Source organism: Rhinopithecus bieti, unplaced genomic scaffold (genome assembly GCF_001698545.2).
Source record: "Rhinopithecus bieti isolate Rb0 unplaced genomic scaffold, ASM169854v2 scaffold_74275, whole genome shotgun sequence".
Classification (NCBI taxonomy): domain Eukaryota; kingdom Metazoa; phylum Chordata; class Mammalia; order Primates; family Cercopithecidae; genus Rhinopithecus; species Rhinopithecus bieti.
In genome coordinates, this window is record NW_016827401.1 from 1 (window position 1) to 7,309 (window position 7,309).

Sequence of the window (7,309 nt, forward strand, 5' to 3'; positions counted from 1 at the left end):
ACCCAAATCCAGATTTAACCCCGGTCTTTGACTGATGCAGCTCTTGCAGATCACCTTCCATGTCACGCACATCAAAATACAAAGGATATCGATTTAAGCATTCCGACATGAAATATAAATAAGAAAATGATGATATTCTTTTCCTTAGTGTTATGAAATAAAGCCTGAGCTGGGCGTAGTGGCTCATGCCTGTAATCTCAGCACTTTGGGAGGCCGACGTCGCTTGAACCCAAGAGCTGGAGGTAGCAGTGAGTCAAGACCATGCCACAGCAATCCAGACTGGGTGACAGATGACACGCTGCCACATTAAAAGAAAAGAAAGAAAGAAAGAAAATAAAAGAAAAAAACTGTCAGTTACCGTGGTATTGAATGTCGTGCAAAGATGATACACCTTTGTTTCCCTGTTTTATGATATTTTATTGTTTTCTGAGTCAGGGTTCACTATCTTCGTCCAAGCTGGAGTGCTGTGGCACAATCAAGGCCCAGTGTGAGCCCAACCTCTCAGGCTCAGCAGAACCTCCTGTCTCAGCCTCCGCAGTAGCTGAGCATATGGGTGCACCCCACCGCCAAGAGTAATTTCTGTTTGTTTGTTTTGTTTGAGGCAGGACTTCTCAATGTTGTCCAGGCTGGTCTTCAACTCCTGGGATCAAGGGATTTGCCCAACTCAGCCTCCCAAAATTTTGGGATTACAGTCGTGAACTCCTGGCCCAATGTCTTATTTTGAATTACAATCTAAGAATGAGTCACACTACACATAAATTTCCCGCACTTTACCATTGTGTATTATGAACAGCAAGTATCAACTATCTATGAAATCTGAAGTCAACCGCATGAATGGCACTTTAATCATAAGTGAAATGTAATTTTCCGAAGAATTAGATCAATGTTTTGGCGGGCCTCTGACAAATTCTACAGTTGTGACACCCATCCCTTGTTGAGGTAACTTGGAAATTGTTTGGGTAGTTAATCAACGTTGTGGTATGCTTAGGACCAGGAACCTTATATGTAACTTTACATAAATGAATCCCATTTAGAACAATGTACCAAAAGTAACAGAAAAATCACTGTCTTGCAGTGCGACTACGGAAAGTAGGCCCAAATTCAGTCAATGTTTAGCTTGAAAATGCTACCTGTTGAGGATACATTTTCTGTTTCAGGATAATCTTATCCTACTTTGACTTTTTTAACTATGAACGTATTTAAACAACTGTTAAAACCCCCTTAAAATCACACTAATATAGCTCCCTGTATACTAGGGTCCAGAATTAGCCAACTTTTATCCAACATACTGTCAAAAAGACCGTTCAAAGGAAACAGTGGCTATCATTCATTGAGCTCTTTTCTGGAGTTGCTATCTTGCTTCACTGAACTGTTTTGTCCTGAGCCAATACCTTACAGTACAGACACAATCGAGTGTTATGCATCTTAGGCAAACTGCTCACTTTTTATTATTACAACGTGGATTGTAGGAAGAACACAAACCTTTGAACAAAATACGAATTCCTTCTCCATGAGTCAAGTGTTCTTTGCAAGCCTCAATCTCTGAGCCTCGGTTTTCTTATTTATACAATGGGGCTAACATCCTTTTGCAAAGGGACCTTATTCACGGTGTTTTAAGTTCGGGTGACTTGGCACTCTACACTCAATTAATGGGTGCTTACAACACTGTGGACACCATGGGCTGAGAAGATCATACACCAACATTCTAAGAAGATCAAATTAAACTAGTGAGATAATGTACATTTTTATACACCAAATTAACTGTTTTCAAGTGATTTAGTAAGGACTATATTTTCAAGCATACAAAATACATCTCGAAGAATAAAATAAGATTCCTTATATCCAGGGACAGCATGAAGATGCAAGCTATACTCTCCCCTTTCCTGCCAAGTTAGAGCAAATGTTTGGTATCTTTTCCTAACGTTCTCTTTCCTCCTGTTACTACTGCTCATGGCATAGGGCACGACGCAAACACAGACCTTTTCCCGCCCCATAGACATGCTTTCTTTCCCCTCCTAGCACCTTGGATCTCAGCTCTATCCTGATCTTCTTCTGTTTCCTGAAAAGGTGTAGAATCCCGACTTTCAGCTGCTGGTTCCTCTTCTTGGGGCTCTCCATTACTGGGCTCCTGGGATTGGCTCTGTGTGTATGTGTGTCAGTGGGTGTGTGCAGATAAAAAGTTTTGTTATTAATACATGTCAATAATATAAATATACAGAATACATAGATACTTCTTATATAAGTACATCTAGAGGCATTCCTCCAACACCACCCCGTATACCTATTCTTCATAACATTATTCTTTCCTCAGAGAGGTTACTCAAAGATAGATACCCTCAAGGAATTTGGAAGCCTTTTTAATCTATGTTGGGATGAATGTGTGTAATCTGTTCTGAATAAGCATGAGGAGGAAGTTATGGACAAAATCTGGGCACAAACGATCATCCATCCACACAAAACCCAAATATCATCCTCTGGACTAATCTCTCCTTCATGGGATGCCATGATCATCTTTTATCAGCATGGGAGTCCATTATCAATGGGAGACCATAAACAATGGACCACCACTCTGATAATCCAACAATACAACACTATCAGAAAAATAAGTTTCTGCTAAGACAAAACATCGAATGTTAAGACATTCACAAGCAGAGGCACAATGAGCTCAGGAGGTTGGGATTGTGAACTTCTTCTTGGTATAGGCCTATACGCTGATCTTCCTCACCAACACATATTTCACTCTGCAAACAGAATACTGTGATTGGGAAAATGCACTTGACAGGACAGCTGTCTTGACCACTTTCATGGTCAATTGTTAACTTGGTCATTTTCTTTTCTAATTTAGAAATACTCTGAAATTCCCGGGGCAAGTATGAGTGTGCGCAACTTTTGAATCAAATGCTTGCAAAGCCACTTAAGTAGGTCTATCTAGCTGAGCAATGTCTTAAGGCTCCAGGCAAAAAGCACAGGGTGTTTCCCATGAGGTTGATTTCACAACTGGACACTCCATCAGGGAGACAAGTAGGAAATTACAGCTAGAGAATTAAAACTGAAGTGACCACGAATTTTGTTCCATATTGATTTGCTAGGCTGCCTGCTCCCCGCCCCCCAACCCAAATCACATTTTTAGGAACTCAGAGCCCCACCCATTGGAATCTCCACAGTGGAGTTGGGAATTTGCTACACAGCAGTGGGCACTCCTCACAGGACACCTATACCAGGCACTCTACAGACCTCGGGGCTGCGGTCACTAGCCCGCAGCGTTCCCCGTCCTAAGGACCCTTCCATACTGCTCATGCCGTCCCTCCCCTGGTCCCGTCGGGGACTCTAGAATCTTCTGTAGGGGTTCCAGGTGCCTCTGGGACTCGGATACCTCCAACAGCACCCCAGCATCGCCCCAGCTTCACCTGAGCCCCTCCACTCCTCAGCCCTCTTTCCTCCCTAGTTGTGGCCTTGACAAGACAAGAAGTTCCATGGGCGCGGCGCCACATGAAAGGGATGACGACTTCGAGGCCCTTCTCACTCTGAGTCACCGACCACGCGACCCTCCGGAAGCCCACTGGTTCCTCCTCACTCTCACTCACACTTCACCTCCCAGTTGGATCGGCCTGTGGACCTACCCGCTGTGTGTCTCAGAAGGGGAGAAAGAATCCAGACCTCAGGGACCGGAGTTGCCCGCTCACAGCTCTTCCGCGTTCCCCACACTGGCGAAGGGGTCGATGGGAGGACGCCTAGGGAACATGCGCACAGAGGCGGGCACCAAAGGAGCATGCGCAGTGAGGTCCCCTCTTGCCTTAAGGGCTGTGGTGCCCCTACTTAGCCCGCCTGGCCCTGTCCTGTGCTCCTTTCCAGGTCCCCATTAACGACTTTGGAATGCCTCCTTTCTGTGTGTGGGCTGCACCTCACCCAGGACTCAAATACCTCAAATAATGTCACCCTTCAAAACTCACCCCATGGCCCGGCGCGGTGGCTCATGCCTGTAATCCCAGCACTTTGGGGGCCCGAAGCGGGTGGATCATGAGGCCAAGAGATCGAGGCCATCCTGGCCAACATGGTGAAACCCCGACTCTACTGAAAATACAAAAGTTAGCTGGGTGTGGTTGCGTGCACCTGTACTCCCAGCTACTCGGGAGGCTGAGGCAGGAGAATCGCTCGAACCCAGGAGACGGAGGTTACAGTGAGCCAAGATTGCACCACTGCACTCCAGCCTGGTGACAGAGCAAGACTCCGTGAAAACTAACAAACAAACAAACAAACAAAAAACCACTCCATGTTCACCTGACCCTCCTCCCCTCTCCTCTATGACCCTCCTTATTCCCATGCCCGGGACCCCACAACAGCAAGGCCATGGCGGTATCGCTGAGTTTTAGTAGAAAGATGACAACCTCTGAGGTCATGGGCCAAGTGGCACAACGCACAGGAAGCCCGCCGGCTCCCCCCAACACTCACTCACACTTCAAATTCTGGGAGGACTGATCTGCAGACCTGCTGGCTAAGTCATAGTCAGCACGAAAAAAGGAAGTCACCACCTCTCCTTTCACAGCTGTGCAGGGACAGAAGGCAGAGAGCAAGACGCATGGGCAGCAAGGAATTTTCATAGAAAGGGACATGCACATTGAGCTAGGGACTTTGCAGGACAGGGTAGGGTTTTCCGCTGTCCCCCAACCCGCATCCCCAGGGTGTTTGTAGTAGAAAAAAGGGACTTGAGAGTTTTCGTTTCTCTTTGTCCAATCTCATGCATTCAGAAACGTTGGGAACAGACAGTCCCTTACCGGAGGATGTGTCTCAGAAAGACCTTTTGTGGAAGAAATAAATTATTTTCATATCTTTATTTATAAATNTGAATTATTTTCATATCCTTATTTATAAATCCTTTTTTATTTTTATTTTTCCAGACAGAGTGTGGCTCTGTTGCTCAGGCTGGAGGGCAGTGGCATGACCACACCTCACTGAAGCCTCCATCTTTTGGGCTCAAACAATCCTCCCGATGTAGCCTCCCCAGTCCCTGCTACTACAGGTGCAGACACCATATCTGGGTAATTGGTTTAATCATTTTTTAGATAGTGGTCTCACTGTGTTGCCCACGCTGGTCTCAATTTCCTGGGCTCAAACCATCCTTCCACCTTGGCCAGTTTTATAAATGCTTCCAATAAATGTAATAGAATAAATTCTTCTGAAAACTAAATACATTCACACCTGTTTACTTTTTTCTTTTTAGGTTGTGTTATTTCACATTTAAATCTCTGGACTGGTAACTGATTTCCCTGAGTATACCTGTAGGTCGTTCAGACAGTGTATGTTTCAGAAATAGCCATAGATTCTGATTGTAAGCTGTAGGCTCAGTTCTGACCAGAAAACAAGTCCTGCCAGTCTCCTACCTCAAATATATGTTTGTGTGTTGACCTGATCCCTGGGACAAGCTTCCCAGACTGAGACCATGGTATCGTAAAGCTGGATGCTTTCTTGAGGGGGTAGAGTAACATCCACATTTTCAATCCGTGTGTAAATAAAGTAATTAATGGATGAAAAGATGTATGTGATAATGCGAAGCAGAATAACAGGTATTTCATTAAATATGTCACCAAATTTTGCTTTAACAGATCTGATCGTAATTATGTCAGTCTTTGTGTGTCATGTAGTTTCTGTGGCGTATTGTTGTGTTTTTTTAGAAATAATACTTTTAAATGGAAAAAAAAATCTTATCTCAATGGCTATGCAAAACAAGTCATGGGCTGTATTTAGATCTCAAACCATAGTCAGCTAGCCCCTGGATTATGTTTTACTTCACATGTTTAAATGCTGTATTTTTGTACCAGAAGTCAAAATATTAACAAAGGAGAGTTCTACCACCAGGTAAGATTTAGAAAGCCTCAAGAGAAAGTCACTGTAGCCCTGAAAATGGGAAAAGGCCTAATAATCTATAATGTTATCTTTTGTTTTGCTTTGTTTTTAGGTCATGAGAGTCCTGAGGTAACAAGGCAGCCATGGGAACCGATACAAAAGAGTGACTAGTCCCTCTGAGGAGGGATGAGACACACAAACTACACCACCTCTGGCAGAGCATCTGTGGAAGAAGTGACAACCATAACGGGGGTAAGAAGAAAACCACTGAAAATGTCACAAATTCATTAAGTTCAAACACAGGCATTTGAGAGAGCTGGAATCCTGGGAAGTCTCAGACACCAGTGGAATTCACGTTCACAGACAGAAAGAGACCCTGTCTGAAAACACAGAGTCAGAGTCTGTAAGACATGATAAAAAGCAAGAACAAAAATAACAGATGCTGGTGAGTTTGTGTAGAAAAGGCAACGCTTACACTCTGTTGGTTGGAGTATAAATTAGTTCAACCATTGTGGAAAGGAGTGTGGCAATTCCTCACGGACTTAAGAACAGAAATACCATTTGGCCCTGCTGGGACATCCCATTGCTGGGACGGTACCGAAAGGTACATAATTCCTTCTATTATAAAGACACATGCACATCTATGGTCATTGCAGCACTACTTACAATAGCAAAGACGTGAAATCAACCTAAATGCCTATCAATTATAGACTGCACTTTTTAAAATGTGGTATATATACACAATGGAGTACTATGCAGCCATAAAAAGTAGTGAGATCATGTTCTTTCCAGGAACACGGATGGAGCTGGAGGCCATTATCCTTAGTAAACTAATGTAGGAACAGAAAACCTAATACCACATGAAGTCATTTATAAATGGGAGCTAATTGCTGAGAACACATGAACACCCAGGCAGGGCCAACATGCTGGGACCTATCAGAGGGTAGAGGCTAGGAGGAGGGAGAGGATGAACAAAATAACTAATGGGCACTGGCCTTAATACCTGGGTGATGAAATAATCTGTACAACAAACCCCATGACATGAGGTTACCTATATTACAAACCTGCACATGCACTCCCGAGCCTAAACTAAAAGTTAAAAGGAAACTCGCAAAAAATCATGAACTCTTCTGATCTTTCCACTTCAAAATATCAGTTCATTTCTTTTATAAAAGAAGGAAAGAAGGAAGGGAATGAGGCATGAAGGGAGTGAGGAAAGAAGGGCGAAAATAAGGACAAATGGAGCGAGGGAGGGAGGGTGGAAAGAAGTAAGGGAGGGAGAAAGGGAGGGAGAGAGGAATGCAGCAAGGGAGGAAGGGAAGAAGGAAGGAAGGTAGGTAGGAAGGAAAGACGGAAAGAAAGAAAGAAGGAAAGAAGGAAAGGGAGAAAAAATAGGGCTGGACAAACGTTTCTGTCCCTAGCCAAACAGCTCTTGATGGGAAGTCACTTTTAGAAACTTGAGTGAAAA

At 44.0% G+C, this 7,309-nt stretch overlaps 1 long non-coding RNA gene across 1 annotated transcript; it reads right to left on the reverse strand.

Annotated features, from left to right (window-relative positions):
- Window positions 1-3,709, reverse strand: LOC108523269 (uncharacterized). The gene is made up of 3 exons (XR_001883767.1): window positions 3,621-3,709; window positions 2,023-2,140; window positions 1-54 (listed from the first exon to the last, which is right to left on the reverse strand). It is a non-coding gene; the product is annotated as an uncharacterized LOC108523269 (long non-coding RNA).
- Between the last annotated feature and the right edge of the window lie 3,600 nt (window positions 3,710-7,309).